Raw genomic sequence first — 15,772 nt, forward strand, 5'->3', positions numbered from 1 at the left:
CAGCAAGTTCTCAAGAAGGCCCAAAATGTGCAGAATATCATCTGCAGAAATTTATGGAATTGTGACGTGAAGGTGAACTCTACTCCATACTTGGCTTTAGTGAGACCTATTCTAGAATATGCATCTTCTGCCTGGGATCCTACAACTAAACTATCCACAAAATCCCTCGAGAGAATTCAACGGCAGGCTGCCAGATTCTGCATGAACACCAACAATATGGAAGAGGGTTCTGTCAAGAAGGCATTATCTGAGCTGGGTTGGGGATCACTTCAGACACGGAGAAAACACCAGAGGCTCTGCATGCTGTACAAACTGAAAATGGACTAGTCAATGTCCCTCTGCATGATTATGCTCAACTCAGCACATGTGACATCAGAAGAAATAACCAGAAATTCATCCAGCAATGGCATAGAGCTGGAGCTTTCCAGGATTCTTTCTTCATAACAACTGTTAAGGACTGGAACCAAGTCCCTAGTGCAGTAGTCCAGTGTCCATCATTATCTTAGTCTACACAAAATTTGAAGTAATTCCAGTTATGGTATTTTCTGGTTGCACTCTGTCCACACATGGTGCTCCTCGAGAAGTTAGCGTGGATGTGTCTTCTTGGACATTTTGCTGACTAAACCACACAGATACAGATACAGAACTATCTTTAGTAGCCCACTATGAACTTCAATGTGAATTCACGCGAGATGAGTGGATGACTATGATCACGCTTTGATGCAACCATATTTTTTTTTTCCCAATACAGGGTGACTGCATGCTGACCATTTAGGCTGGAATCCTTACATCTAGTCCATGGCTTATGCAAATTTTGATTGCAAAAAGGCACTCAACATATCACACACGCCTGACTACTATGTCCAATAATGAACTATTGTATACTGTTGTATGCATGTGCTAGTTACACATCTTCCAAGTTTGTTATAGTCCAGGGATTTGATGAGAACTAACTTTTGCGACTTTACGCCGCATCGTCTCTCAGGACTTCAGTGCACTAACAGCTGTTCCCTGATATTCCTGTAAATCCCTGTAAGTTCCTCTGCTATTCCAAGTGCCTCATTCTCATGAAAGCCCAGCGTCACTTGGTCCTGGATCACTTGAAGTTGTGCTTGATGAGTCTGTGGTGAGGGGAAAAAAAAACAATTATATATTACTGGTTCATAGACTCCACTTATTGTTCAACATGAATTAAAAGATTGGAGTCACGCAACTGCAACAGAGAAAGTATCATGAAACTCAGATTAAAATTATATCTATTACAAATTTATCACACATCAATATCAGATCACTTTCTTTTTCTGAAATGATTTCTGTTTTAGAGTCAAGTTTCTCTTAACAGGGTCCAGCGCTGCTAAAGATGACAGAAGTCTTTTCCAACCTTTATTAGATACTTGGTCACTGAATGATATGGTGCATCTCAGCCACTTACATGACTGCAAAGTATTTTTTTTTCACACTACCTGTGACCTTCTGCCACTGAACTCTTGAGTTACCAATACAATATAATGTACTTGTGTGGCTTTGTATCTGTTAAAAAAAAGAAAAAATCCTTCAGTCAAGACTTCGCCTGGACTGACTGAATGTCATCAAGAGATTCTGACACCATTCAGTTGTAGACAGCACAGCATTCACCACAGGTCTACCTGGGTATTGGTCTAATAAAGATGTGTGTTCAAGTGCCCACTTGAACCAGATTAAAATTAGCTTCTTCAAATGTTTGTTGAGAAGCCAAAATCAAAATGATATTTCAGACTTTAATCTTATCTGTGATATAAACTACCTCAAATTCCATATTTACCACAAATTACAACACTAAATCTCAAGCCTTGTGGCTTCCGGATCTTCCAGTTTATATTTGTATGCCCACATATAAATGTAATAACTTTATGTTTCATGTTGCCAATGGTAACAACAAAATATATGACACATGGACGGAAGTGGCAACAGACTGCATGACAGACAACTTTGAAACACATTGCCTCTGGTGAGAGGGACATATAATACTCTGGTAATCAAACTTCAAAATGTCATTGTCATATAAAATCTGATTTCAATCCATCATACGGCCAAGATTATATCAATAGTATATGTAATCATTATGAGTCGGTTGACATAAATGTGTTTCAACAAACATTACGTCAAACCTCAAAAAATTTACAGTGTTGTACACTTGTATGCTTTAGACTCTATCAAGTCACAATTACTATTCAAATTAAGGTCATCGTGATGTTTGACTTAATTTACCTCAATGCTTTTCAGCTCTCTGTTAAGTGTCTCTATGTCTAGTGTCAGGGGGCTCTGGATCAGCTCACAGTTCTGTAAGGTAAACAAAAAAAAATAATATCATGATAAAGAATTACCTCATGAAAATGATATTGAAAATACGTACCCTTAAAATTGGTTACAGTAAAACCAAATTCAAATTCATGGTAATAAAAGTAGATTCTTTAATATAACTGGAATCAAAACATTTACTAGGTGTTAATAATAAATTTTGCCTGCATTTCATTTCGTGTTGGAGTACACATATACCTGGTATTACACATAGTTAAGGAGTTTGAACACAAACCAAATAAAATATTGTGAGCTAAACTTCTGTATTTTCTGTAAAACATTATCTGCATGGTACTATACTGTTGCTCCCTTTTATCAATTTTTTTTTTTTTTTTAACATTTCTTTTTATGGCAATCAAGTTCTTGATGCATGAAATATTTTTACATTTTCCTTGAATATTTGTTTTTCTTTGTTCAGATTAAATATGCACAATGATGATACCGTGATAATTCAGACATATATCTCACTATGTTACATGCAAGGTTTAAATCAGTTGCTAGTCTCAAGTGAAAGGCCATTTTTATCTAAGGAATGTCATGAAAGAATTTAAAGCCTACACGTAGTCGTATGCCAATGCTCAGGTAATCATTAGTGAAGGATTTATGTCACCTTTGTGTGATGTTAATATTTCATCCTCTCCTTTCAATCTTATGCTCTTCAAATGAAACATGTTTTTTATTGCTGAGCTTGGCATATCTACCCAGAAAAAATAAATAAATAAACAAACAAACAAACAAACAAACATACCTTCAGCCTTCTATGGACTGCCTCAGCCAGCCGTTTTGTCACTGAAGAATCTGAGGAGGTTATCTTCAGCAACACTACTCCAGGAGAACTTGAATTCACAGCCTGAAAGGAGACTAGGCATCCATCTGGTGTCTCAGCTTCAAAGCAGTGACCCTTGACCTGAATCTGTGTGTTGCTTGGCAACAGGAGGAGGAGCAATTGCTCCAGTGGACTCTTGTCACCTGTGATGTGCAAAAGCATATTAGGCCTATGTTTGATTTTTGCGTCAGAAACAACATTTTCCTCATAAATTTCACATTGCTTTTATTTTCTTGATGTGATGGCAGGGTTACCTCAAGCTAATAATTCAGAAGTATTAGACAAGGAAAAAAAGAAGAAGAAATATTCATACAACTGTAATGATGTTTATTTGGGTCTGGGATGTTTACCACACAATAACAGAGTACTTAAGATAGCAATACATGTATTGGGCATGCAAACAATTGTTGACCAATGACAGAAGAATACATGACACACACACAAAAAAAAAGAGAAGAAGAAATTTATAAACTGATGACTGGTTAAACAGCATCCTCTTTGATCGATTTGTATCTGATTACATACTATTAGTCATTTCCTACCCATAGTTGCTCTTAGACAAGTTTGATAAAAGCCATCAGAGATTATGGAGGACTAAGTACAATATCCATTTGATGTTTCATATTACAGCATCAGCACATTGGTGTTGTTTATCGTCACAATCCTGGCATGCTACCACGATAATATAACAGCTTTATGCACAACACCACACACCGTGGAGTACATGATAGCATGATTCAATCAAATGATAAAGAACTAGGTCTTTTTCAATTCTTTTCCAACAGGTCACCTGTCAGACATATATTATCTCAATAAGAAAAGAAAAGTGTCTACAACTTGAAAGAAACAGTTTAACCACATATAACCATGAAATATAAAGTGAACCCGTGAAAGGTGAAGTGAAACAAAGTCAGACAATCCTTACATCAAAAGAAAATAACATTTGAATTTCTACAATAAAAGTACACATTCCCTCAACTTTGTCAATACCGTCTTGGATGTGCTAAAGATTTTGTGACACTCAACTTAATGATTTTCTTCAGTCATAATCTACTATTGTAAAATCATGAATTCTGGTAGAATTCCCATTTGCATGGGGTAGCACATTCACCAAAATGAAAAATTCATAAACCTTTGAAATCATCCACTCGATATCCTAAAACCATCCATGAGTTTCTTTCATTACACTTTCCCTGAATCAATGAAACTTCTTGAATCAGTGTCATACCTTTGGTCAATGTTTTCAAGAGAGACGCATCAAGGCTGATGTCCACTGAATCACTCAACACAGGTGATGGTGGAACTTGATTCTCATTTGACACAGAAAAGGGCAAGAACTTTCTTGAAATTCCTCGGACGAATCCACTGTCTGCATTGTGTTTGCTGCCCCCTAGCTGTGGCTTGTAACCAGGATTAGTCCTATCATGGACGGATTGTTGCACAGGTTGCAGTGCATCAAGGTGGTCAATGGTTGAGGTTCCTATGGCAAACACAGTCCCAAAGTGTTGGCCATCCAGGTGAAAGAAACTACCGCTCTTTTCGTTAAGCGTTCTGCGTTGAATGCTACTGGGCAATGCTGCTCCATCCAAGAGCAAAGAAAAGCGCACCGAAATGGGAAAAAAGACGGCAGTTCTGCGCTCACCCACGCCATAGGTGATCGCCAGGGAACTCCCTGGTGCAAAGTCAATCAAGGGAATGTATTGTGAGGTGTCGCATCGACCACGACCGACGCATCCTCCAGTTTGCAGTCCACGGCTGGCAAGAGTAGCGACAAGTGTCCACCCCCGCGAGAGCACCCACTCCGTGTTGTTCTTCACAGTGCACTCGACCCTGACCGTTCTCTGTCCGTTTTCCTGGATGCAAATCACGCGCGCCCTGCAGTCAAAAGCCCAGGATGATTTCCCGTCTCCGACCAGACTGACAATGTGGTGTGCCTTGCTCAGCTCCTCCAAGACCGCACTCTGCTCGTGGTCAGACTTTGCGAGGGCGGCCATCTTTGACGTTATCTCCTTGATGCTGTGGAGGAGCTCCTTGATGCGCTGGCCAGCATCCACAGGACTGATGGAGGAGTCCTTGGAAGAGGTTTCCTCACCCGAGGGCACAGACAGATGGCGGACTGTCCCATTCTTCTTCAAGGCAAGAAGCTTGTAAGAACTGCTGCTCTCTGAAAAGATATAACAAACATCAAACAAACAAGAAAACACAATGTAATGAGTCATTCTCTGGGTTTTGTAAAATAAGGCTGCTAAAGGCCGTGTCACACCAGCCTGGCGTGCGACTTGCAAAGAACAATTTTGACTACCCGGAGGTCCCCGTAGATGATCCACACATGACAGTACCTAGCATGTATCTCAAAAGTAGTCGCCCGGAGGTGCGAACGCATATTTGTTTACCCGCAACCGTGTTTAGGCCCTGTCACACCTTTCCGGACAAGCTACTCGGGCTTGTTACGTGTAGGGATTTTCTAGCATACCGGACATTCCTGAGGGCGGAAAAGGATTTGTGCGAGTCAGCGCATGTGTCTTACTTGCTGGACGCGTTATATTTGCGAGTATACTGTGTGACCTTTGTACCAGTCGCATGGGGGCTGACAACTCATTGAAGGAATTCCGCTAATGGAATGGCTGAAATCTCACAGAATTTCATTATCTTGGCTGCATACGGGACTGCGAAGTACCTGCGTGGGAATTGCCTGGGAAGTACTGCCACTAAGGGTCTCCTACTGGCATTCTGCGTGGACCTCTATGGGCATTCCCGCGACTCACCCAGAAAAAGTTTTGGTCATGCTCAAAACTTGGCTGCGGTTAAATCGGACTTGCGTGAGCACCTCCGGGCAACTATGCGCTAGATACTGTCATTTGCAGACCAACTGCGGAGAGCTCCGGGGAGTAAATTTGTTTCCCCGCAAGTCAAGCCACAGAAGTTCCCCCGTACGGTATGACAAGGCATGAATGAAAATTGCAAACATTCTTGTTTGCCCGCTGAAAATCTTCTACGTGCTGGAAACTACCTCCTCGCCACAAGCCTGCGTAGCTTGCCCGGAATGGTGTGAAACGGCCTTTACATTTACACATCAATTTCAGAAGGTTCTAAAAAGCTATCAGAAATATTCCTATGTGTTTCATAACAGGGAAATGTTCATCTTATGACATAATGCTCGAACTTTATAATAAACACATATTCAGTTATGACAAAATTTTGTTACAATGAAATAAAAATTGAGGTCTCAATATCATTATATCATGCATGTACCATTACATACTTAATTGTTCAGCTTTAATCAAATTTTGACGTAACGAAACAAAACTGCTGGTCCTGAGAACTTTGTTTTCACAGGGGTTGCTTGTTATTCCCCAATTTGATAAGATGTTACATTTCTTTATCACAGCATGAACAGCCAGTTAATATTTCAGGGAGACTATCCTGCAGAATCTGGGAGACCAGACAGCTCTAGGCCCAAGTATTATCATTGATTTTTCGGGACATGGTATTCAATTATAAGTTTTGATAAAATGTGACCCCGGTATCCTATGATTATTGTCATCCATTTTCCAACTCGACATTAGAGACAGATTGTCTGTATTATCTGATGTTTATCATGTCAGACTATTATTACAGTGTGAAGATGTAAATTACCTTTGAGAGCACAGACGGCTTCTAATCCTGACACATTGTGATATTGAGAGGTCATATCCAGGGTATTCCCCTGTGGACTGAGGTTGAAGGTCAAGATAGCAAGGTCACAGCTGGTGGCACACAAGATTGCATTCCTCGTCGCAGAGGCAGCTGTTACCCCGCCCCCAGTGTAGTGCGTGGTTTCCGTGGCGATCTCTGAATCAGCGGAAGAAACATGGAAGGTGATTATCTGTCCATCTCCGCAAACCATAGCCAGGTAGTCAGAATTGGACTGGGTCAGAGTGCCGGTGCATGTCAGAGCGAAAATGCATTCCACTGGCTGTGTAGAGTGGTGAAGAAGTCTCACACGATGTGTATGGCAGGCTGTGCAGAAGAGCATAAATTCATGGTCAAGAATTAGTTGCACTGGGCAAAGAGTACACACAAAAAAAAAACCCAGCTTCATAATCATGAGTGGCAGCTGTTACATACACGTAGACAGCCACATTTTAACTAGCTTCATTCTGCTTCTCACTGTCATTTGCTGAGTAAATACTTGTAGAGAAAAAAAATGACCTTGAGAATTTTGCTTTCATCGTCACCAAACCAATTTACGTCACATGATCTGACTGCAGGGCCTGATGTGACTGTATGATTGACGTAAACAAGACTGTCAAGAACAATAATTATTCTCTCTATACTGTTCATATTAATGACATTTTCTTGCTTCTACAACAAGATTGTTGCATTTTAGTTTGTACTAATCATTGCTTTACATTCATTCACTTTTTATTTTGTAAATTTAATTCATTTTGATAATTAGCCCATTGAGGATGAGCTGATTTTGTTGTAACATACATTTCCCACAGACACCTGCCCGACTAATGTTGGGACTAGTCTTCAGGGATCAAAGAATTAAACATTGACTGCAGTAGACCTCGTTGTTGGCTCGTAGAACTGAGTTCGCCAAAGTGTCCAGTCAGGAACTGGTTAAATTTTAAGGATGTGGACATTGGTCGAATAAGATTCACCTGCCAGGAGGAGAGAAAAGACACGGCCATCCGGCAAGGAGATAAGAACCACTGGCGACTCGAGCAGATTGACCTCTGACCCAAACAGAGCATCAAAGAGGGCATCTGACATTGAGAGAACACTGGATGACTGCATCAGAAGGTGGCTTGTGTGATCTCGTGTGGAGGCTGACATCACCACGTATAGTGATGGGGATGATGGGGGTTCCTCGGTCGTCTCCTCTCTGGTCTCCTGCGGGCGATGGTCACTCAGGGGAGACGGATGCTGGAAATAAGAACCAGGGGTATGGTCTTCCGCACCATCCCAGGCATCGAGCCACAGGGTGGAGTAAGCGGGAGTTCCCTCACAGCGGAACAGACCCTTGTGGCCGAGGTCCGGCCGGCACTCGTGAAGGAACACCCGCCATCCCTGGCCCTCCCTGCAACAAGCGGCAAGGTGGTCATTCACCAGGGTGAAGCTTTCCAATCCATCCCTTCTAAGCACCTCACAGTCCTCCCCTACCTCCTGATTGGGACAAAGAATGATAGTTGTTAATCCTACAAAGGAGGTACTAGGGGAGCTCGCCTAGTACCTCCTTGGTCTCACAAACTGCTATGTGCCAATATAGAACATTGTGAAAGATGTGAAACCTATTCACTGCATCGACATTCAATACACCATTTGTTTTTGTGGTGATTATAATACAAATTGTACATTGTTTCAAAAAAGTTATAAAGACATTCATATCAATTAATAAATCCTGTAATTGTTATGATTATTATCATCATCACAATCATCAATTTCATTATTATAATATTATCATTACTTTCATATTATAATCGTTGATCATGCTGTAGTCATATTGACTGAGGAGTGCATGTTTGGGATCGTCATTTCTGACGATAATCTGTTAACTCCCTTTACTGGAATGTACATTATACATGTAGTTTGAACTGACCAGAATAATTCACTTTTAAAGTTCAGTTAGATTTGAATTTCTTAAAATATTGGTACACAAATTTTCATACTGGAATCACTTTGGCATAAAGTTATTGGTAGTCATCAATTGCTGCTAAATCTCCCAAGTTGTATCAATCTACCCTCCACAAGCACAGGCCTACCTGGATGACATCACCTAGAGCCTGGTAGAACTCCTCCATCTCATTGGAGAACATCTTGTCTCCATCCCAACCACCAGCTTCTTGGAGTGTGGCCTCATCTTCTGCTAGCAGGTCTCCAAATATATCATCATCTATTCCACCTCCTCCTCCTCCTCCTCCTCCATTATGAATTTTCCTCTTGTCCTTTCCAGTTGTCACCTCTGCCTCTGCTCCATTGTTTTCTTCATCTTGTCCTCTGCATTTTACAATATATGTATATTCATATATAGAAAGATACAATGTAGAAAGACAGAAAAATAGATAGATTATGTAATAGATAAATACAGTGTAGATTAACAGACAGACAGATATACATGCATGAAAACATTTTCTGTGACCATGAGGCAGAGTTGGTGAATCTAACATTGCCATTCATACTCTTTTATCCCCCCATGCCATTACTCCCCCCCCCCCCCCCCCTCCCCACCACCTCCCTGAATGACAGATTGGTTTATGGGTGTACAAATGTAAAACATATCGCTGGCTGAGAATGAGAAGAGCATTAAGTTGCCTCGAACACTCTGGCTTTGTGGCAACTTAATGCCCTCATCATTCTCAACACCAGCTCAGAAAGCTGAAGAGTACTTTTGGGCATTTATTCTTCTTGCCATTCTACCAAGTAAGTCTTTAACCCATTGAGGACGGTTTGATTTTGCTACAACACACATTTTCCACAGACGCTTGCCTGAGTATACTCGGGACTTGTCGATCCTCAATGGGTTAAAGGGTTTTTGGGTTGCTGTATGTTTTTGAAATAAGAATTTAGTGCAATGGACATGAATATTATATTGCATAAAATGGTTGACTCTTTCAAAATTCCTGTACTCTCTGCTTTGTAAGCATTGCCTACACAAGCTTTTCTAATGCTTGCTGGAGAGAACATCCTCAACTTTCTACAACTGGCATACAATGTGATAGTAAAAAAAGAAAGTACTGTTTTGAGAAAAGACACAAAATCATCAGAATTTTGTATTTTTTTCCCATTATTTGTCTGAATCTATTCCAGACAATTTAACATTTTTCTTTTTTATTACTCCTCTTTATCAGTGCCAAGTTGAACAATGGGTGCTGATTCCCTAAAATGTCACTGTTGGTGACAATACAATAACACATGCAGTCTTGAAGTATAAGACTACCAAAAGTTCTCAATCATATGAAATGTGTCATCTTCTGACTCAGCAGTTCTGATGCAGCTGTAATCTATGTCCAAAGAGATTTTTCTCCTCTCCACCACTAGAGGGCGAACTATACATTGGTGTCAGTGATTTCATGGGGGCTGCCATTACCTACTTAGTATTATGGCGGACTTTGCTTACTAAAGTAACATTTTTACAGCACGTATTACGCAAACTTTTGAACTTTTACGCGAGTACGCACTTCTAGATTTGGCTGCTCCTCGGTTGCTCGTTTGCTAGCGTGTTAGCGTGAGGGGTGAGCCCACCGCCTTGTCATCTTCCAAGTGCTCCCCGTGCACTCACAAAACAATAGTACAGGGCATATGCATACTCCCCACTCTAGCAGTGTACTGGGGAAAAGATCTTTGTCTACGTCGCACAAATTGGTCATGTGATCTGCTCTACACCAACCTTTTACGTTTCTTTTTTTTCTGCTGCTGACACCATGGCTGCAGGCTACAGCTGAGGATACGACCGTCTCGGAGACCGCACAACAAACAGCATTGTCCTTGAACGAAGGCTATGTCGAAGCACAGGCAAGCATCTGGCAGTTTCAGGGTGACCTTAGAGTAAAGGAATAAGACATGCCACTAATAAACAAAAATGAGACTTCTTCAAACAGCCTTGGGAAAGGCATTATTTCATTGCATGCTTTAAATTTCAGCTGTTGCTATACATCTGCATGGCTTATTGGGGCTAAATGCAGAGCGTAGTTGAAGATTTAAGAAGTTTTCCATACAATTACTAGACAGGAGCAAAGTCAATATCCTTTGAACCTGCAGTAAGAATAAAGATGTTGCAAAGCGTGACATCAATTTCATGTTATTTTACGGCAGATTAAGAGATTCTCTTTAGACCCTTTGACTGTTTAAAGTCAGCCGTATGACAACCCTTGGCACGTACACAGTGAAAGTGACCACGTTCCAATTCCTTGTGTTTTCTACTCCAGCTTTGAATTCAAAACTTGACCAAAATGCATCCTACAGCTTACAGCCAGCATGTGTTTAATATTACAGTTTATAAAATGGGTTCAAGAATGTAGCCAATTGGAAGCGCTGAAATGAGTCACGTGTGTGTGCATTATTTTCTTCAGGTATGCACTAAGAAGAGTCTCTCTTCCACCTCCCTGGCCTGACGTACGTCACAATGTTCACACTAGCAGTGCGCACTCAATCAGTTGTTACAAGTGCGTCACGCGCTACTATACGCGCTGTCAATCCTGTAAACAACTTCTAGTTCGGGCCGCGGGCTGCCACAACAGCCGGCGGCCTTTCTTGTGCATAACAGTACGTGGCGTACGTATACTCTATGTACAGTACTTATGTGCGGGATTTCCGAGTGCGACGTGCGTAAATGTTTGGGACGAACATCTTCGGACATCTTGACTTTTGAGCGAGTGCTACATGTTGCTGACTGGTATTGACCCACAAAGGTATGTGAATAATGCTGTTAGTTTTCGACCCATTTTATAAAACAAATGATGCACAGGATTATTTCGTGCTGTGCATCATTTGTATACTAACAGAGTTTTGTCATGGCGGCTAACTCTGTGTTGATTATTTCTTGCTATGACACATAGGCCCAGGGCTATATTTTGTTTTGGGTTACAAGTGTAGTTTGTTTTCCTTTTCTTTTCTTTTTGAATAAAGGTGTAATTTTGAGTGAAAGTGAATGGGTGCACTGTGTCCCTGTATGCAGCCATATGTATGTGACATGGCTGTCATGCACTGTCACCAAGGGCACGCATAGTACAGAGCCTAGAAGTCTACTCAGCTCAGCACGGATCGAAACTAGTCGTACTCTAGATCTATACGCCACTCTAAGTATCTTCACTGGACTGGATGAGATACTGTAACTTACAATACTGACGTCAGCACACAGCGGAATGTTATTGCTTAACTCTTAGTCGGCCAGAATGAGCTGATCAAGGGATTATCAGCTGATTATGAAGGATTCTGGTAGCTTTAGGAAAGAAAAAAATCTTGCCAAGTTGCAAATATGTAACTCAAGAACTTTTAAGTAACAATGCTTATAATCCCTGATATATGCTTGGTTTTTGGTTATGAATAAATTGCACTGAATTTAATTTAACAGGTCTAACATTTTACTTAGAGTTCTACAATTTTACTTACGACTCGTCTGCGACAAGATTTGTCGTAGACATAGACCCGGTCCGTGCCATTGTTCAACACGTGGATTCCTCCATCCCTGACTGACACAATTCTGCTTTTTGCCTGGAAAAGACTGTCACCTGCTCTGATGTTTTCCAGTATATGACACCCGAGAGACATTTCGTGTTTTTTGGACTCAGCAAGAAGCTGACAGCAAGCGCTGATCGCTGTCCGTGTCCCGCGCCGACAATCTCGGGTTCCACACGGGGTACCAACACCCAAGCGCCGGCCCAACGAACGGATCGGTGGCTGTGATCGACGCGGCTGGAGCAGGGCTGGTAGCTGTAGTGGCACCCGTTCGGCAGTCCAAACCCAGTCACTGTACCAGTTTCAACTCACCACTCGACAAAGATTCACACCGGGACTCTTCACCTCGTGAGGAAACCGCTAAGTTTGTACATATTATGCGGGAGTTCGCCGCGAAAAAAGAGTCTGAGTAGAGCCTAGAGGGGTAAACGCCGCGGAGAAGATGTCATCTTACCTATAAAAGTGTAAATGGCGTTCTAATCCAGAAATCGCGGTTGGCGCGGCGCACTCGAGTTGATCTTCGAGCTTCGTGTTGGCAATGAATTTGAGCAAAAGCTGAAGAGCGCCCTCGTCCCCTCATACGCTGGTGTGTTGATCACGTGTGGAAAGGGAAATCCCCACTTTTATTTCATTCTGCTCTGTGACATACATGTAATTCAGTGTTCTAATTTGCAAGTGAATCTGCTCTACACTTTGTATGGTCTACCGGTGGCGGTATCCTGTTTGGAAAGTGTCAAACTAGGAGAACTCTATGAAACCCGGATGAGATACAACGTGAGTACAGTAATTGTATTTACTGTCGGGTACATCATTTCAAACGCGCTATAATTCGGTCAGCTCATGACAATGTACCTACACCATCTTTCTTGTTAAAACACAACTTTATTGCATCTACTATTAGAGTGAAGAACTCAATGGAAAGTTAAAGTTTTGACTCCATCTTGAACGTTAAAGCGAAATAAAATGGACTTCTAGAGTTATTTTTCTTGTATTTGGTTGTTGGGCTGTTGTGTTTTTATTTTTCTGAAGAGCTTTATAGGCCTAATCACGGTATTTATTGGTAAACAAACGGATGCCTAAAATCATATAGGAATTGCAATACCCTAAACAAAACAAACAAAAAACCACACTCACAAACAAGTAAAAGTTATAAATCTCCCGTTGCTTTAGATTTGTGTTTGTCTTGTTGTTTAGTTGTTGTTGTTTTGTTGTTGTTTTGTTTTTGTTTTTTTGGGGTGGTTTTTGTTGTTGTTGTTGGTTTTTTTTTTTTTTTTTTTGGGGGGGGGGGGGGGGTGTTGTTGGTTTTTTTTTTTTGGTCGCAAAGCTCTGCAAACTTCTAATACGTCTTAATTGCTCTGGCAAAATGCTATGGTATCGATTTCCAGCCTCGCGTAATACCCGCCCCCTGATGATCGCCCATGATATGATATTGCATATTAAAAGGACATTTTCCCAAACATTTTTGTTTTATATAATGTATATAGTATATATAACTATATATAAACTTGAATATTCACTGTATAACTATATATATAACAAATACATGTGTGTGTGTGTGTGTGTGTGTGTGTACGCGGTTGTCATATTATAAAGACGAGTTCTATCAGAATCAGGAACACTTGAGAAAGGGCGATCACTTGAAAATTTGCGTGTCAAAATGAAACGTTGGTAATGACAGAATGGACTTATATATTATATACATGACAAATACTATATAATATATATCTTTATACATATATATATATATATACATAGACGTGTGTATGTGTCGAAAATTTGGTTTGAATAAATCGACTTTTGGACTATACAGAATGTCCCCCCCCCAAAAAAAAAAGAAAAAAAGAAAAAAAAAAGAAGATACAATCGGATTTTCGCATTGATAACACTCGATATTGTCCTAATGCTATTCCAGGGTCTCAAAATATAACATCTTAGCTGTGTTCTGCAGAAAACCCTATTCAATTTGGTTGAGCGGTCACAAAGAAATAATAATTCATATGGACTATTGTAAGGCATGTCATAAGCCTGATTCTTCCAAGTTTAGCACTTCAATGATCTTGGAACTGCATATTAATGTGTGAACACAATAGACAGAACTTGGGGGGGGGGGGGAGATTCCTGACATGCTCTACAAAACTCCTCATTTCCTTTTGACCACTGAAGCAAATTGCATGGGGTTTTGAGTAAGATGTGGGCAATGGGTTGAAGTTTCATACCGTAGAATTGTGATTGGATTGATTCACAAGTTATCATTGCGGAGGGTCCCGTTGTATTTTTTGTTTGTTTGTTGTTGTTGTTGTTTTTTTTTGGGGGGGGGGGCATAAGGTTTATATATATACATATATATATATATATATATATATATATATATATATATAGGCATACACATACGTCAGTAAAGTACATCTAGCGCAAGTGAAAAATCAAGCCAGTAACATAAACCATGCGAGAACTCACAGGAGGCTGCATTTGTCTAGTATGGGATAGAACAGCCTCCTTGTGAAATGTGGATTGTTGATATAGGAAACGGAGACACAATGGACATGATGGATAGAGCGAGATACAGATAAATCGCAATTGTATACTTACATGAACAATGACAAAAATGTCACCATGGATACAACAGGGCATATCGTTGTAGTTGTTCTTGAATATGAAGAACGCTGCGTTTATTTTTCAAGCATTGATCACGATGGTTCTTAGGGTGCCCTCACTAGTGTACGCCTTTGATGCTGACTACCGGTAAACAGTTTTATGCTATTTTTGACAATTGCATTTTCTTGACACAAATTCTAGAAACACACGCACATGTATACACTTTAAAAAAATTTCTTCAGAAAAATGGGAAGAGATTTAAGTACATTTAACTTCAAACTTTCGTGGAATATATACTACACATACAGCATTCAACTGGCTTATACAGGTTTTCAAGCTTTGAGCCTTCATGCACCCTATACCATAAACTACACTTGACTAAACGTCCATCCATTGAAGTTATGCACTGTGTAGTTCTGTTTACACACGGTATATAGATATCCATAACAACCAAATACACCAAGAAAGCAATTTGTATAACATGACTTTCAAATTTAACTAATTTAACTAATAAGATACAAAATACAGTAAACATTCATGTCTTCAAACCAGTAATACCTAAAAAAAATGAATGGTAATTACATGCATGGTACATGTACATAGAACTACTATGATACTACTAAATTGACTGTGTGATATAAGCAATCATTTGCAGTAATATGAACTTACTGATCAATTGGAAACGTCGTGGTATCTTTTCTCAAAATGTACAATGTTTTTTACTTTCTAGTTGATGGTATACCAAGTATCTTGGTGTTAGTTTGTCGAAGTGAAGAATCATAAGCTCAAATAGTTGTTGATATGTTTATTTACAAAATCAATATGTATGTCATTAATTGGTAAATTTGTGATCAA

The 15,772-nt window shown here is 40.2% G+C and overlaps 1 long non-coding RNA gene across 1 annotated transcript; it reads right to left on the reverse strand.

Annotated features, from left to right (window-relative positions):
- Nucleotides 1–1,020: 1,020 nt before the first annotated feature.
- Nucleotides 1,021–3,249, reverse strand: LOC139728467 (uncharacterized). The gene is made up of 3 exons (XR_011710810.1): nt 3,086–3,249; nt 2,248–2,319; nt 1,021–1,121 (listed from the first exon to the last, which is right to left on the reverse strand). It is a non-coding gene; the product is annotated as an uncharacterized lncRNA (long non-coding RNA).
- Between the last annotated feature and the right edge of the window lie 12,523 nt (nt 3,250–15,772).

The sequence above is a fragment of the Diadema antillarum genome, unplaced genomic scaffold, assembly GCF_040938485.1.
Source record: "Diadema antillarum isolate AM-2024a unplaced genomic scaffold, OU_Dant_1.0 seq00000182_RagTag, whole genome shotgun sequence".
Classification (NCBI taxonomy): Eukaryota; Metazoa; Echinodermata; class Echinoidea; order Diadematoida; family Diadematidae; genus Diadema; species Diadema antillarum.